Source organism: Ranitomeya variabilis, chromosome 1 (genome assembly GCF_051348905.1).
Source record: "Ranitomeya variabilis isolate aRanVar5 chromosome 1, aRanVar5.hap1, whole genome shotgun sequence".
Taxonomy (NCBI): Eukaryota; Metazoa; Chordata; class Amphibia; order Anura; family Dendrobatidae; genus Ranitomeya; species Ranitomeya variabilis.
This window is the reverse complement of record NC_135232.1, coordinates 105,883,019-105,900,609: the sequence shown is the minus strand read 5'-3', so window position 1 is coordinate 105,900,609 and position 17,591 is coordinate 105,883,019.

Here is a 17,591-nt window from a genome sequence, read left to right as displayed (position 1 = left end):
CAGAGGGCGCCGGCTGCGGCGGTCACGGCCACCGGCACGCCTAAGCCCTGATGTCCCCCTCCCGGGCAACAGGGGGAGGCATCGGCCTCCTCCTCAACATCCGGACCACGCAGGGTGTCGGGAGCAGGAACGACCGGAGCCACTAGGTCAGGTGAGCCGGCTCAGCGTTTGACGGGCAGGAGAGACCCTATACGGGGGCCTGATCCTCAGGTGCCTCAGCGGGGGGTGCAACGCGGGCGGCTGACAGCTGGCCCTAGCAGCGCCACCTTACCACTCACGGCTCAAGGCAGCAGGGGGTCGAGCATGTTGCGTGTACTCGGGCCGTCGATGGACGCTGCGCGGGCCCCATCCCCCATTTCCACACGCAGGGACTATCAGAGGCGGCAGTCCCTGGATATCGCAGGATCACAGTCCCCAGCACAGACTTCCGCTGATCCACCGGGAACGCTGAGGAGGGCGTCACAGATCAACTCCCACATGGTCCATGGATCATCAGGTCATGAAAGGAGGACTGAGGAGGAGAGGCAGCATCAGGCTACCGGATCGTCTGCTGCCGGGTCCACAGCGCCCGGGCAGCTTGGTGAGAACACCTCTTTTTTATCTTACCCCCCTTTGTTAACCTCGCCTGGGAGTGGTAGTCATGATGCGGTTCCAGGGGGGGTTAGCGGGGGATTAAACATGCCTATGCATGGTCTGAGAGATTTAGCTCTTCTGTGGGGGTCTGGGGGTGGTCAGCCTGTTCCCCCCCCATCTACTGCTTGGCTGGGATATATGGGTAGGAGCTCTGGGCAAGGGGGCGTTTTTGGTGAGGTATCTAATGTGCAGGCTAGGGACTTATCAGCAGAGAGTTTAAGGAACGAGAGTGGGGGGGCCGGTGCGGCCGTTTCATCCGCTACAGTATCAGTGGCTAGCCAGGTAGGAGACACTGAAAAGGAGAAGGAGGACACAGTGAGGTTAGACGATACAGCACGCGGAGAGGTATATGTGTGTTTCGAGGGCCCTTTGGGAGCTCATCTTAAAAATGAGATCAGGGAAAAAATATGGAAAGGGGAGTATGTGGAGATTTTTTCTTTGTTGCCTCTGGAACGGTTTAACTTAGATATCACAGGCCGCGACGTCATCTAAGGACTTTCAAGCGCTTGAAAGACCTTAGATGACGTCACGGCTTGTGATTGGTCGCGTTGCGGTCACGTGACCGCTCCGCGACCAATCACAGGCCGCGACGTTATCTAAGGACTTTCAAGCGCTCATTCTTATGAACGGAGGCTGGTGGTTACAACCAGGGCGCGTCAGAGGGTGAGTATATCAATATTTTTTATTTTTATTCTTTATTTTACACATTAATATGGATCCCAGGGCCTGAAGGGGAGTTTCCTTTCCTTCAGACCCTGGGAACCATCAGGATACCTTCCGATACTTGGTGTCCCATTGACTTGTATTGGTATCGGGTATCGGTATCGGCGATATCCGATACTTTTCGGGTATCGGCCAATACTATCCGATACCGATACTTTTAAGTATCGGACGGTATCGCTCAACACTACATGTCAGGTTTAAATTCATGCATACACTATCTTGATGATTTCTTGTTCATAGGGGTGGCTTAGACTGCAGACTGTTCAATACTATTGCATTCAATGGAGAAGGTTGCTAAGAGTTTTGGGGTCCCATTAGCGGCAGATAAGACAGTGGGCCCAGTTACTGTTTTAAGTTTTTTAGGTATTGAAATTGACACGATGGAAATGGTTTGTAGATTACCAGAGGAGCAAGTTGGCGCGCTGCGAGATGAAGTGTTTAAGGCGTACAGGGCGAAGAAACTGAGATTACGTGAAGTGCAGTCGTTGTTGGGCAAGTTAAACTTCGCTTGCCGGATCATGCCGATGGGCCGAGCATTTTGCAGGAGGCTATCATTGTCAACAGCAGGCGTAAAATCTCCCGTTCATTTTATTAGACTGCGAAAAGAGTTACGAGATGATTTGGCAGTTTGGGCGAGATTTTTGGAGGATTACAATGGTAAGTCCATTTGGATCGAGCCGGTGATAGATGCGGATGCTTTGGGTCTTTTTATTGCAGTGGCAGACGGATGCGGTTTCGGATTGTTTTTTCAGGGAGCTTGGTTGTTGGCGGAATGGCCCGAATTTTGGAAGGAACAAGGTTAGACAGCAAATCGCGTGTTGACGTACCTATTTCCCATTTTGGTGGCCTTGTCATTATGGGGCAAGGTTATCATGAATAAAAAGATACGTTTCCCATGCAGGTCAGAAAGTGAGGCGAAGGTGATAAATTCATTGTCAGCGGATTCCCCATTAGTGGTTAAAATTTTGCAACGTCTGGTTTTCTTGGGTTTATCGTGTAACTTGTGGATTGTGGCCGAAGTCAGGTCAATGGAGGTCAATGTCTGTCTGTCCTGGAAATCCCGCCTCTCTGATTGGTCGAGGCCGCCAGGCCTCGACCAATCAGAGACGGGCACAGCATGGCGACGATGATGTCATAATGGAAATCCCACGTCTCTGATTGGTCGAGGCCGCCAGGCCTCGACCAATCAGCGAAGGGCACAGTATCGACGTAGATGTCATAATGGTTGCCATGGCGACGATGATGTCATAAAGGTTGCCTCGACCAACCAGCGACGGGCACAGTCTGCCGCGAATTCTGGAATCATCATTGTCCATATACTACGGGGACATGCATATTCTAGAATACCCGATGCTTTAGAATCGGGCCACAGTCTAGTGATTTTATAAAGAGCTATAATAAGTCTGTATACTTAAAGCATTAGAGTTAATTCAAGGTATTCTGTGATAGAAGAGGTCTATTTAACTTATGATTGTTTTTAACAGTTTTTATTATGCACGTGCACTTGTTAGACATCCAATGGGAGTGGGACACAGGAGGAGTTTGATTGCACGTACCTATTTCTCCTGGCGTCACTTCCCTTGGTTGTGGACCCGTAGAAGCGCTGATCTTAGCGCGAAACGGCCGTCGTCTCTCCCCGCACACTCCAGCCACTATTCCTCCCCTTTGAGCCGTGAAGATGTACCATGATGTATAAATAAAGGCGTTTTATACTCCAGGATCGGTGAGTGCTGCCGCATTTTGTTCTTTGGACTGTATGCTGCATTTGCTTCTTTCTATGCGAGCACCTCCGTTGCTAGCGTCAGAGCATTAGCTGTTTGAGTACGTGTTTTTCTTCCCCGGACAATTGGGCTGTGCTGCCATACTTTAACCTTGATTGGGATTTTTGTGGAACATTGGAAATACTTAATTTGTGGCTTCGAGGACCACCCCTTCCTAGTTTGGGTTATTGTTTAATTTTTGTATTTGTATGTTAATAAAAGGCTGCTGTGGCCATTTAATCCAAAAGTTGGTGTAATGTCATTTTTGGGTGATACAAAATGATGTTATTATAGGGCGGAGGTGGTATGGATAAAAGAGCTTGTGAGGAAGGGTATAGTTATCAGAAGCGCCTGTGAGTCAAGTGTACCCCACACGTCAAGAAAGGCCGTACTGGGCCCCTGGGCCATCAAGGGAGGCCGCCATGATGGGGTCGCATGCGAACATCAGGGCCACAGGGGGTTAATGGGCATTATGGGGTTAAGTGGGCTGCGAGGAGTTTTTTGAATAGTGGAGGGGGAGGGATCCAAAAAGGGGAGGAGAAGAGGAGCTGTGGGCTGAGAGCTTACAGGGCAGTTAATAAGAAAACCGCCAAGGACACGTCATCCATCCGGCTGGAGCCTTCACTTACCGGCCGGTCTGCCAGCGAACGAAGCTCCCACCCACCCTCCCTTATTTTATGGGTTGGTAAACAAAATTTTTGGGTAATTCTATTCATAAGGGTTGTTAACTGTATTCATGTTTTACGTCATATTGTGGATGTTAATTTCTGTCATAGCAGTAAGGCGGGGGAGGGAGGTCCTCGAAGTTGGTGGAAAGGGCGATGGCGGATTGCAGGGGGGGGGGGGGGAATCTCTATTGGTCCTGGACTCCCCCGGAGTAGTTTAGGAGTGGATGTGGCCGATCATTCGGTCGAACGGATAATTATGGGACTTGGTACTGGTTGGTTTTGGCCGGGCTGGTCATTAGCTGCCTCCGAGCTGGTGGTTCGCGGCTGGGGGTAAGACTAAGCCTGGAGGCCAAAAGGAATAGTTAATCGGAACATTGGAAATACTTAATTTGTGGCTTCGAGGACCACCCCTTCCTAGTTTGGGTTATTGTTTAATTTTTGTATTTGTATGTTAATAAAAGGCTGCTGTGGCCATTTAATCCAAAAGTTGGTGTAATGTCATTTTTGGGTGATACAAAATGATGTTATTATAGGGCGGAGGTGGTATGGATAAAAGAGCTTGTGAGGAAGGGTATAGTTATCAGAGGCGCCTGTGAGTCAAGTGTACCCCACACGTCATATCTCCGCCCTGTCTGGACTCCCTGAGCTCATTCTTGCAGTATGGGCTGCAGTAAGCGGCAGAGATGTAAGCATTAAAGGGAATCTGTCAGCAGGCTTTTGCTATGTAATCTGAAGACATCATGAGGTAGGGGTTAAAACACTGAACTCAGCGATGTGTCACATATCCGGATGTGCTGTTTTCTTAGACTGAAGCTTTAATCACCTTGTCATTAACATTGCTGTGACTAGCTGGTCTTGGGATCCCTAGTCTGACTTCACCCCCTTCTGTGATAAGCACTCACTGTCTATATCTATGTGCATGAGAGCCTGGTGTGGGCGGGTTTAGCTGTAGTGTGGGTGGGGTTAGCTTTCTCAGCTCTGCTTCATGCTAAATCTTACAACTCTGATTTGTGTCAGAATGGCTGCACCCAGTAAACCAAGTGATACACCGTTGGATTCGGGGTCTCTTTTCCTACATTTGCTCTCAAAAGGCTAGATATCCATAGGTACCCTCCAAACTGTATATGTTGATTATTAACCCCTGACATTATAATATTACAAAAGGATCTGGAAAAGATTCCTGCAAGGGCAAACACATGGCAGATGAAATTTAATGTTAATAAACGTAGAGTAATGCACTGTAAGAGGAATAATTGAACTGCTGCTTATAGATTAAATGTAAATATATTAGAGATTACAGAACAGGAGAAGAACATGGGCGTTCTGGTTACAAGTAAGCTGAGCAGGAGTACTCAATGTCAAGCAGCAGCTGCAAAAGCAAACAGGATTTTAGGGTGTATAAAAAGAGAGAGAAAATCCTGTGATCTCAGCGTATTATTATTAAATCCTTTATAAATCACTGGTGATTCCACATCTAGAATATGGGATCCAATTTGGGCTCCACATTTTCATAATGATATTTGAAATTAAGAGTCAGTTCAAAGGCAAAAACTAGATTATTACATTATTACAAAATCTCATTTACATGTATACAGTGGGTACGGAAAGTATTCAGACCCCTTTAAAGTTTTTACTCTTTGTTTCATGACAGCTATTTGGCAAATTAAAAAAAAGTTCATTTTTTCACATTAATGTACACTCTGCACCCCATCTTGACTAAAAAAACCCCAGAAACATAGTAATTTTTGCAAATGTATTAAAAAAAGAAAAACTGAAATATCACATGGTCATAAGTAGTGTTGAGCGATACCGTCCGATACTTGAAAGTATCGGTATCGGAAAGTATCGGCCGATACCGGCAAAGTATCGGATCTAATCCGATACCGATACCCGATACCAATACAAGTCAATGGGACTCAAGTATCGGACGGTATTCCTGATGGTTCCCAGGGTCTGAAGGAGAGGAAACTCTCCTTCAGGCCCTGGGATCCATATTAATGTGTAAAATAAAGAATTAAAATAAAAAATATTGCTATACTTCCCTCTCCGACGCAGCCTGGACCTCACCGAGGGAACCGGCAGCGTTCTTTGCTTAAAATGCGCGCTTTTACTTCCTTCCGTGACGTCACGGCTTGTGATTGGTCGCATGCCGCCCATGTGGCCGCGACGCGACCAATCACAAGCCGTGACGTCACGGAAGGAAGTAAAAGTGCGCATTTTAAGCAAAGAACGCTGCCGGTTCCCTCGGTGAGGTCCAGGCTGCGTCGGAGAGGTGAGTATAGCAATATTTTTTATTTTAATTCTTAATTTTACACATTAATGTTGTTTCGATACCGATACCCAATACCACAAAAGTATCGGATCTTGGTATCGGAATTCCGATACCCGCAAGTATCGGCCGATACCCGATACTTGCGGTATCGGAATGCTCAACACTAGTCATAAGTATTCAGACCCTTTGCTCAGTATTGAGTAGAAGCACCCTTTTGAGCTAGTACAGCCATGAGTCTTCTTTGGAATGATGCAAATGATGGAATGATGCAGACCTGTACTGAACATTAGTATGGTATATCTATAGAAGTGGTGGGGGCTGCTGGTTTGTTCCCTGACACTCCAAGGGTTAAATGCATTCTATGTTTATGTATGTTATAAAAGGATGATACCCACTGGGGCAGTAGTTAGCTTAGAGAGTGTTAACTGCCAGCCAAGTTTGGGAGGGGGAATTGCGAGTTAGTGGTAAGTCGAGGAAGTGACAGGGCCAGTTAGATTGTGGAGAGCAGTGTGTGAAGTAGCAGGCCTAAGTTAAGAGGCTGTTTGGGACAGCGTGGGCCTAATACTCAGGGCAATGGATTGACGTTAATACCCTTCTGTGTGATTCTGTCTAATTGCCTGGGGCAACCTTGAGATGGATGTCGAGGGCCTTGGGTGAACTCAGCTGTGAAGCTACAGGGAAAAATGGACTCAGAGTACTTGGAGCGGAAGGTTTTGCAATCCAAATATACTGCTAGTGGTGAAGGGCTAGAGAAGCCAGTGAGAGGAACATTCTATCTATACTGAGAACCAGGGCTGAAGTTATATCCGATACCTGTGGCAAAGATGACATCCCGTTGGGCATTATCCGCTACATCTGCCTGTAAATACTGCTATTCATCAAGTAAAAGTTTGGCTGTTTCTATGAATCTTGTGTTTCCTGGATTAATCGCTGCCCTGGTTCCAGAAGAAGGATTTCTGCACTCAGAAGAAGAAGAGGCCTGCAACCCTAAAGTAAGTGTGATGCACCTCACACATAGCAGCACACTGGGACTGGGACACGAGATGTTTGTAGGATGCCAAAGCGTGTGGGAACAGAAGCTCACCCACGACTACCTCGCTTGACATCTTACATATCTGTTGGAGGAAAGAGGAGAGCCATCCTCATACAGGGCATCATACAATTGTCCTTCATTGTTAGTTGGTATTTTTGCCCTATACTGGTCAGAAACAAAGGAAGAGCCCAGTACTGCTGGCTGGTGACTGCTAGATGTCTACTCAGCATCACTTTTTGCCCAAAGAAAGGACCATTCATGAGTAGGGGGAGGTATGGGCATGGTTACTGGTGCAGCTGTGTGGCTCTCATTACGGAGGGCATAGTAGGGCCAAATGTGTGCTAAAGAGCAGTGAGAGCAGGGAAGTAGAAATTGATCACCACAAGACTTGTGGAATACAGTGAACCCAAACTGGAGATGAATGAAAAATAATCCCTGAGAAAGTGCATGGTACTTGTCCATGTAATCCTCATCAGAGCCACAGAAAATGAGCTAAAATTGTTTGTCCAGATTTTTTACAAAAGTCTAGAGTAACTGCAGACTTGCGAATACCCACAATGTGCACATGTAAGTAGGTGACGGAGGGCGTCATATGCTTCCCTCTCTTTGGACATTATTCACATTTTATTTGTGCGATTTCAGAGCATTTATAAGTGTTAATGAGTCTATGTACTGCAATGTGAATGTATTTGATATGTGTTGTGTGTAGGATTAGGGTTAGCATAGAACAATAGGGGGACTAGATTAGTGGGGCACACTAGTGATAAAGAATAAGAGTTTTGGAATAGATATAGTTAGTATAAGGGTTTTCCAGACTGGGAGGAGTTACAGAGTAGTGCAGTACAGAGCAGTGGGATGTAGTGAGGGACTTCCTGGTTTAGAGTAAGTGGGGATAAGGTAGCCTTGGCAAGAAGGGACCCCAGGCTGAGTGTTGTGCAGGCACTAAACAGCTGAAATGGTAACCATTCGACTAGGTGAAGCCTTTTACTTTTTCCTTTGAAACCGGAGGAAGCTGGTACGCTTAAAGGCACGGACGGGACAGGGATTGTCCAGGAAAAAGCAGTGATTGCTGGAACAGGACAGGGATTGTCCAGGAAAGAGCAGTGATTGCTGGAACAGGACAGGGATTGTCCGGGAAGAGCAGTGATTGCCAAGACGGGACAGGGATTGTCCTGGAAGAGCAGTGATTGCCAAGAAGAGACAGGGAATGTCCCGGAAAAGCAGGGATTGCTAGAAAGACAGAGAAAGCCCTAGAAATGTCACTCTGTATGCATTTTACCTCATCTGTACTGAAAACCCTACTGATAAGTAAAGTTAGGTCCTACAAATAACTCACGGAGCAAGCAATCCAAAATCTCATGTGAGTAAAATGCACAAAATATTTTATTTGCTAAATATATATATACACGGGTAGACAGACTAAGAAAGACAAAGTACATCCAGAACTCATGTGTGAAGGACAAACAGCACTAAAAGTAGCAGAAATGGATTGGCCTGCATACATATATACAGAGAAACTCACCCTGCAAACCTATGCTGATGAAATCTATTTTAAAACATGCATAGTGCAGGTAACAGGAGCAGGGGGTAATGAACTCTATATTCCCAATAGAGATGTTTTTAAAGTGCCAGCAAATATAAAATGTATCAAAAAGAACCTCCTATAGGGAAGTGCAGGTCTTACCCATAATAATCTTTATTTGTATAAAGCGTTAACATATTCCGCAGCGCTATACAGTTTAGGTCTCTGCCAGTGCGTGTCCTAAATGCAGCCCTGACGCGCGTTTCGCGTGGGCTTCCTCGGGGGGCTGTAGCTATGTGTGTGTCCTGAGCGTTATTTAAAGATGGTTGACAGCTGTGTGTACTAATCAGCGCTATAAATCGGAGCATGCGTACTGCCATATTGGGCACGCTAGGAGCATCATCCCCGGCTATCCTCGTGCACAGAGCGGGTTGAGGGAAAACCCACATGACGTCATTTCCCGCTATGTCACTTCCGGATGCTGGGAAGGATGAACCGCGAACCCCGCTGTGGTGCGCATGTCATTTTGATTAAGATGCATCATTGGTACTTGTTGATAAGTAAAGTTAACCTGTTAAGAATGACACTGTCTATGGAGATGTTTGTGAGGCCCATAGATCTGAAGATGGAATGATAGGAGCAGAAGGAACTCCGGTGATTAATGTGTGTGTTCTATTGTGCATGTTACACATGCAGCAGAAGGGACTGCCTGGAATGAGAAGAGCGATGTAAGGCTGCAATTACTTAAGAGAATCAAGGTATCTGTCCACATTTTATTTTCTCTGTTTTTTTTTTAAAAACAACAACAACAACAACAAAAAAGCACTATTGAGAGTGAATAAGCAAATTGTACATAGTACTGCAGTGGAAATGATGCCAAGCACAGCACAGCTCACATCAATTGGATTCCTTCAATGAACACGGTGTTCCCCTAGATCTGTACTCGAGTTTTATTTTTAGGCAGGGGAATAATTTTCTCCATCTTAGGAACATTACGTCAGAACATCTTGGTTTATTTTCTTAATGTCCTGGGAAGAAAAACTATGAGTATTTTATGAATAGGTGAACCTAAGCTTAAAATCACCATTCTGTACCATAGCACACAAGATTAATATTGCTTACTCCTGATCTAAAAATCTGATGAAAATGAAAAAGTCCAGTAACATTTTTTTTTTTTTATATACCGTAGATTGTTTACTGAAAACTGTGCTGAAGAAAAAAATGCTGCAAAAGTCATTTCTGTAATTGATTTTGGGCAGGCGAAATGCTCTCTGCTGTAAATAGAGTAGTTCTGCTGATGCTCAGTGGTTTATTACCATGTTGCACATGTTTTACTATGGATGATTAATATGATGTATGTGACATACAATACTTTTCTGTCTAGAAACATCATATTATAGCCACTATCAGATAATTCAAAATAATGAATCAAATTCCGACAACTAGCAGACTATAAGTGCAAGCAATTGCCTGCCTGTCAGCTACAATTCCCTGCAGATGAAGTTATGGTGGCTCAGATATGCACTACGTCATAAGTACGCAAGTGATCAAAAATAAGCATCCCATATTTCTACAAAATAGTCTGTAATGTATCATGTTTGTATTTATTTAACACTTAAAGGGAATGTGTCAGAAGAATCAACCCCCCTAAGCCGTCTATATGGGTGTATAGGTCATAGAAAGTAGAATAAAATAATACCTTGATATCTGCGATCCAATGTTTCATTCCACAAAGATACATATTTTTTTAAAATATGTAAATGAGATGTTAGGATCTATGGGCTGGACATAGATTTCACCGAGACTCTGCCTCCAGATCTTATTTAAAATAAAAGAGGGCATTACTAATGTGGGACATGAAGGTAAGCATAAACCTAGCCCGAATAAGTTATGTAAGGAATATCCTAAATAAATACACAGCCAATAGGACAATTCCTATCATAACAAGTAGGACTGTTCTACGCCATAGCCATGGGAGCATATAGAGGGGGACGTAAGATAGAACAAATAAAAGATAATACTTTATTGAAAATCATTAGAAAACATACAAAATTAAATTGATGTGCCAATGAGATGCATGGTGGTAAGCCAGAAGAAAGTAAGTGGCACCACCGAAAGGCTGGCAATGATATAATACAGCTCCTAACACTCATAGATAACAGAATCCATGAGAAGTCTAATAGATTCAAGATTAAACAAAAGTACATCCAAGAAAACCAATTGCTGAAACAGCCATAACTAGGTGTTTCTCTAAGTAAGGGCTAAAGTGCACACAGAAGCACAAGATAAAGTGATGGAGCATAATTGAGTGAACCGTTGACGGTATATAAACATATGAAAAGTGATAGCATGTGTTACCTACACCATGCGATGGTGCCTCTTCCCCTATACGCGTTTCGGGGGCGTGCCTTCGTCAGGGGGAGTGGCATCATCATGCTCCTTAACCTCTTTCTGACCTTTCTCTTTCTCCGGCGGTGAGCCCGCATCAAAGCCGGGACATGTCAGCTGTTTTGAACAGCTGACATGTGCCCGCAATAGCGGCAGGTGAAATTGCGATTCACCCACCGCTATTAACTAGTTAAATGCCGCTGTCAAATGCAGACTGCGGCATTTAACTACCGCTTCCGGCCGCGTGGCCAGAAATGCGCGCATCGCCGACCCCCGTCACATGATCGGGGGTCAGCGATGCTTCTGCATTGTAACCATAGAGGTCCTTGAGACCTCTATGGTTACTGATCCCCGGTAGCTGTGAGCGCCACCCTGTGGTCGGCACTCACAGCACACCTGCATTTCTGCTGCATAGCAGCAATCTGATGATCGCTGCTACGTAGCAGAGCCGATCCAGTTGTGCCAGCTTCTAGCCTCCCATGGAGGCTATTGAAGCATGGCAAAATTTTAAAAAAAAAGTAAAAAAAATGTGAAAAAATAAAAAATATATAAAAGTTTAAATCACCCCCCTTTCGCCCCATTCAAAATAAAACAATAAAAAAAAATCAAACCTACACATATTTGGTATCGCCACGTTCAAAATCACCCAATCTATGAATAAAAAAAAGGATTAACCTGATTGCTAAGCGGCGTAGCGAGAAAAAAATTTGAAACGCCTGAATTAAGTTTTTTTGGTCGCCGCGACATTGCATTAAAATGCAATAACGGGCGATCAAAAGAACATATCTGCACAAAAGTGGTATCAATAAAAACGTCAGCTCGGCACGCAAAAAATACGCTCTCACCTGACCCCAGATCATGAAAAATGGAGACGCTACGAGTATCGGAAAATGGCACAATTTTTTTTTTTTTTTTAGCAAAGTTTGGAATTTTTTTTCACCACTTACCTAAAAGATAACCTAGATATGTTAGGTGTCTATGAACTCGTACTGACCTGAAGAATCAGAATGGCTGGTCAGTTTTAGCATTTAGTGAACCTAGTAAAAAAGCCAATCAAAAAACAAGTGTGGGATTGCACTTTTTTTGCAATTTAATTGCACTTGGAATTTTTTTCCCGTTTTCTAGTACACGACATGCTAAAACCAATGATGTCGTTCAAAAGTACAACTTGTTTCGCAAAAAATAAGCCCTCACATGGCCATATTGACAGAAAAATAAAAAAGTTATGGCTCTGGGAAGAAGGGGAGCAAAAAACGAACACGGAAAAACGGAAAATCCCAAGGTCATGAAGGGGTTAAAGACAGCCACTGTCCAATCACATTCAGCCTAATGATAGTATCGTCACGTACTAGAAATAATGCATGGTTACTAAAGGGGCCAATAGCCAGGCAACTAATAATAACTGACTCACTAAGGGGGCCGTAGATTGGTGCATGAAGCGCTGATGTACCCGAACCAAATGAGGCCGCCGAGGGCGTCACGGTAGGTGGGGAAGGATGTGGCTGCCCAAGCCGCCGCCCACGTGAGGCTTACCACCATGCATCTAATGTGAGACATGTAGATCAGGAGAGTATAAAAATATAAAACACATAAGTGTTATCCATAAATGTCTGATCTAACAAAATTAAAAATTAATTAAGCAGATCAGTAACTTGCGTAATTAAAAAAACACCAGAATCTTGATTTTTTTCATCCACTGTAACACTGCAAAAAATACAATAAAAGGTGTTCAGAACATTGTATTTACCCCAACATGATATCAACAAAAACATTAGTTTAGGGAGCAAAAAAATGAATATGATACTGGTCTGAGAACTTGTCCAACACAAGCAATTTTTTTTCTTCAAATTTCCACACTATTTCAAGGGAACCTGTCACCCCGTTTTGCTGCTATAAGATGCGGCCACCGCCTTTCAGGGCTTATCTACAGTATTCTATAATGCTGTAGATAAGCCCCCGGTCCGACCTCAAAGAGAAGAAAAACAAGTTTTATTATACTCACCCAGGGGTGGTCAGGGTCCGATGGGTGTTGCAGGTCCCGGGTCCAGAACCTCCCATCTTCATGCAATGTCGTCATCCTGTCGCATCTTATAGCAGCAAAACGAGGTGACGGGTTCCCTTTAATAACTATGCATATGTTTTATACTTGTTTTTATACGATGGTGTAATTCAGAAGTACAACTAAATTCATAAACTATTAGCCATCATACAGTTATATCAACAGAAAATAAATAAGTTAGTGCTCTTGGAAGAAGGGGAGGAAAAAAATAGCATCCTCATGGCGGTAAGGAATTAAATATAGTGCTGTCAATCAAGCAATAAGGGGCAGAGAGAGATGCAAACAAGTAGGTTGGATGATGCACTGAACTGTTCAGCATCTGGGTGGGCCTGTGCTTTGTTTGTGCTGTCAGACTAAGGGTATGTTTCCACGTTCAGGAAACGCTGCGTTTTTCACGCTGCGTTTTTCCGCAGCGTCAAAAACGCAGCGTCCAGATGTTACAGCATAGTGGATGGGATTTCATGAAATCCAGACTCCACTATGCGTTAAAAAACGCATGCGTTTTTGCCGCGAAAACGCATGCGTGGTGCGTTTTTTCAAAACGCAGCATGTTGCTACTATGAGCAAAACACGCAGGTACACCACAGGTGACCTGCCAGTGACCTCAGATGCAGTTTTGGTCAGGATTTTACCTGCATAAAATCCTGACCAAAGCCTGAAGCAAAACTGAACGTGGAAACATACCCTAACTTTAAATGGGTTATTCACTACTCAGACAATCCCTTCTCAATTACAATATTCCCTGCATTGAATGATAAGTATAAGCATACTTACCTCCAGTGTTAGCTCCATTCTATCAACATCGGGAATCTCTGGGCTAGCGTGACTTTGTTAGATAATATGACCCCTGCAGCCAATCAGTACCCACTAATGAACAGCTTCCCTCTCACTTCCTTTTGACAAAACTGATATCCTGAAGAAGAGAGAGCTGTTATTGCTCTTTCACTTCCTCTGGATGATAGTTATGTATGAAAAAAGTGGGAGTGAAGCAGCTGATACACATAGCGGGCTCTCACGGTGAGGTGGATCCTGTAAGTCCAAGCTCCAGGTGCGTACATGAGCCACGGGTGTTGGTGCAGCAGCCAAATGGAGAACGTGAATCACAGACACATAAGATGCAAACTTGAAGTTTAATAATGTCCTGGAAAGCCCAGATAACAGAGTTACTGAACACATCGGGCAGAGAGAAGAGTTAGGACGCGGTCAGATGGCCTTATAAATCGGAGCGAGACCCGAACACAATGCATGGACTGGCCAGCAGTTCTCCCAACCCAAATGTGACAGCTTTATGTATTTCTATGCATCTGGCAAGCTCAGGGCAGGAGAACCGTCGTCCAGCCTGGGCACTGCATTCCGATCTTTCTCCTATTTATACGGCCTTCAGACTGCGCTCAACACCTCGGACAGAGAGCAGAGTTACTGAAGAATGTAGGCAGACAGGAGGTAAAAATCAAATTCACCGCACTCTCTTAGGGAATATTATGCAAAATATTTTAAATTTATTATGTTATGTTCTGGGAGCATAACAGAATATCACCGCTCAGAGTCTGTGTATATTGCTGTAGGTAGCTGCGCTCCCGCGCCTAGCTGTGGTGGCACGCCATAGCGATATACACAGACTCTGAGCGGTGATAGCTTGCGCTACTACGCATGGGCACCACACATTACTAGTCTCTATACAGCACCATCGGGATCCTTTTCCCTATACCTCCTATTCATCTGAATAAGCGATTGTGATAAAGGCTCCGGTGGAGCCGAAACGTCCGCTTTGTCGCTTTATTGAAATATTCTGTTATGCTCCCAGAACATAATATAATAAATTTAAAATATTTTGCATAATATTCCCTAAGAGAGTGCGGTGAATTTGATTTTTATCTGTATTCGTGACGATCTGGTCCATTACACCAGCACCTCAAGTATTTGACAGAGTGCACGCTATATCTATCACTATGGCAGACAGGAGGTGTCAGCAAGATGAAGAGAGGGTGCAGAGGCAGACAGGAGGTGTCATCAAGATTTAGAGAGGGTGCAGAGGAAACGTCACAGTGATAAGAAAATCTGATACCATGGAAGCTGCACGCAGGCAGGAAGACGTTCTGAAAACTGCATGCGGGCACATAGAAGAGGGCCTAGAAGAACGGGGTCAGGTAGCAGACAAAACTCTGGAGTGACAATAAAGTCTAAAACGTTGGAAGACATTCTGAAAACTGCAGGCAGGTTGATACTGGAATTTACAGGTAAGTAAGTAGCGATACTGGAAACCGCAAGCTGTAGCTGAAACTGGAAGCTGTAGACAGCCAGGGAGACATCCTGAAAACCGTAGGCAGGTAAAGAGCGATACTAGAAACTGCAGGCAAGTAGATAGCAATACTGGAAACTGCAGGGAAATAGGTGAGGTCCACCACAGACAGGTAGCAAAGTTATTGGAAACCACAAGCAGGTAAGTAGCAATACTTGGAACCTCAGAAAGGTATGTACTGGAAACCGCAATGAAGTAGGCAAGGTCCTCCACTGACAGGTAGCAAGGTTATTGGAAACCACAGACAAATAGGTAGAAATACTGGAATCTACAGGCAGGTAAGTAGCAAGATTACTGAAAACCACAGTCAAGTTTGTAGCAATATTGGAAACCATGGGCACGTAAGTGGCGATACTGGAAACAGCAGAGAAGCAACTCAGGGACTGGAAACCACAGAAAAGCAGGAGACATCCTGATGAATGTGAACTGTATGGATCGCCCCCAGTGTAGGGCAATGGGGTACTCGGTACCGGGTCCTGCGGTTCGGGGGATGTCACGGAGGCTGACCCAGTCCGTGGCCCTCAGGGGCGTCCAGTAAAAGAGTTTATATATGGGCAAGGTGCAATAAAGAACGCGGAGACAGGTTTGCAGTCTTTTACCTTGTTTACTGAAGACTTCAGATGGTATCCTCAGCCCGGAGCGCCAGATGACAGGGCAGGCAGAGTCCGGTCGGTCTGAAGGCAATTCCAGAGTCCCCTTATCCAGGTGGAAATCAGTAGCCTTCCTACTAGTGCCTGGGTGTTGTAGTACCTCCCTGCTGAACCTCTCTGTAAGGTCCTCACAACTCTTGTAGATGTTCTAGATGTTGTTATTTCTTCCTCTCTGTCCCCCAGATGGTATGGATAGGACAACCAGTATGACTGGGATAGCCTGGGGCTTGTTTGTAGGGACCCTAGAGACGCCCCGACCCCCACAATTTGCCACCGTGTCTTCTTAGGTATTAAGGTCGGGCAGCCAACTTGGAATTGACTGTCCTGCCGGTCTCTGAAGTAATGCGTAGAGCCTATTACTCCCTCGGTGTTTCTGGCTACCGGCTTCTGCGCCTCAGAAAGGAGCAGCTTGTTCCTGGCTGATCTCCCTCTGATATTCCTCTCCTGTGCTCTGCTTTCCTGCATAATCTCTGCAGTATGTTCACCTTTTTGTGTCTTTTTCCAGGAGTTGCAGCACTTCAGGCCAGCAGAGCTCCACTTCTTCTGTCTGCCTGACAGGAACTGAACTCCCTTCCCCCCAGATCAGGATGTCAATAGGGGAGCTCGCCCTAAACAGGCTTAGAGCTCCCCCTTCTGGTCTGGAGTGTGAACATGTTGCATGCGTGTAATACCTGAATGTGGTTGTCTTTCATTGCCTTCAGACATGACATCACTTCTCCCCTGAAAGGATAATGACATCACTGCAATGACCAGGACACTGGGGCGCCGCACGTACACAGCAAACTAAGAGAGTTACTAGCAAGTCTTAGGCGACGTTCGCACGTTCAGCATTTGTTCTTTATATTACATCAGTATTGTAAGCCAAAATCAGAAGTAGGTGATAAATACAGAAGTGGTGACTAGTGTTGAGCGATACTTTCCGATATCGGAAAGTATCGGTATCGGAAAGTATCGGCCGATACCGTCAAAATATCGGATCTAATCCGATACCGATACCCGATCCCAATGCAAGTCAATGGGACGAAAATATCGGAATTAAAAAAAACCCTTTATAAACTTGTAGGTTCATTCTACATGAAGGAAAACAACTAAGAATAATGTAGGATGTATTGGGGGACGTGGCGGAGACATTAAAGGCACAGAGGTTTAGCCCAATGTAATAGAATAGCAGGATTTTGGTTTTTTTTATGACGTTCGGCGGTAGAAAGATTTTGACTATGTTAATTTTTTTTTTATTTTGTCAGATATTGATGTTTCACTACTTCCACGCCCTTCACCTTCTTTTTTACTTCTCCCACACTTTCTTCTTCATTATCCTCATCATCAGCTTCTTTGACATCAACTATCTTCACCTTATTCATCTTCTTCTTCATCTTCTACCTATTATTTTTTTTGGTTACATTGTTCATATTCTTTTTATTTTACTATTATCTTCATCATTTTCTACTTCTTCATCATATTCTTATTTGTGACAGGCATTCCCGTAGTTGTTATCTATAAAAGTTTGAAGATTACACCTTCCGTTCTGCCTGTCACAAAAGAGTTACATTTGTCCGCGTTCAGTTTGGCCTGCAGCATCAGGCT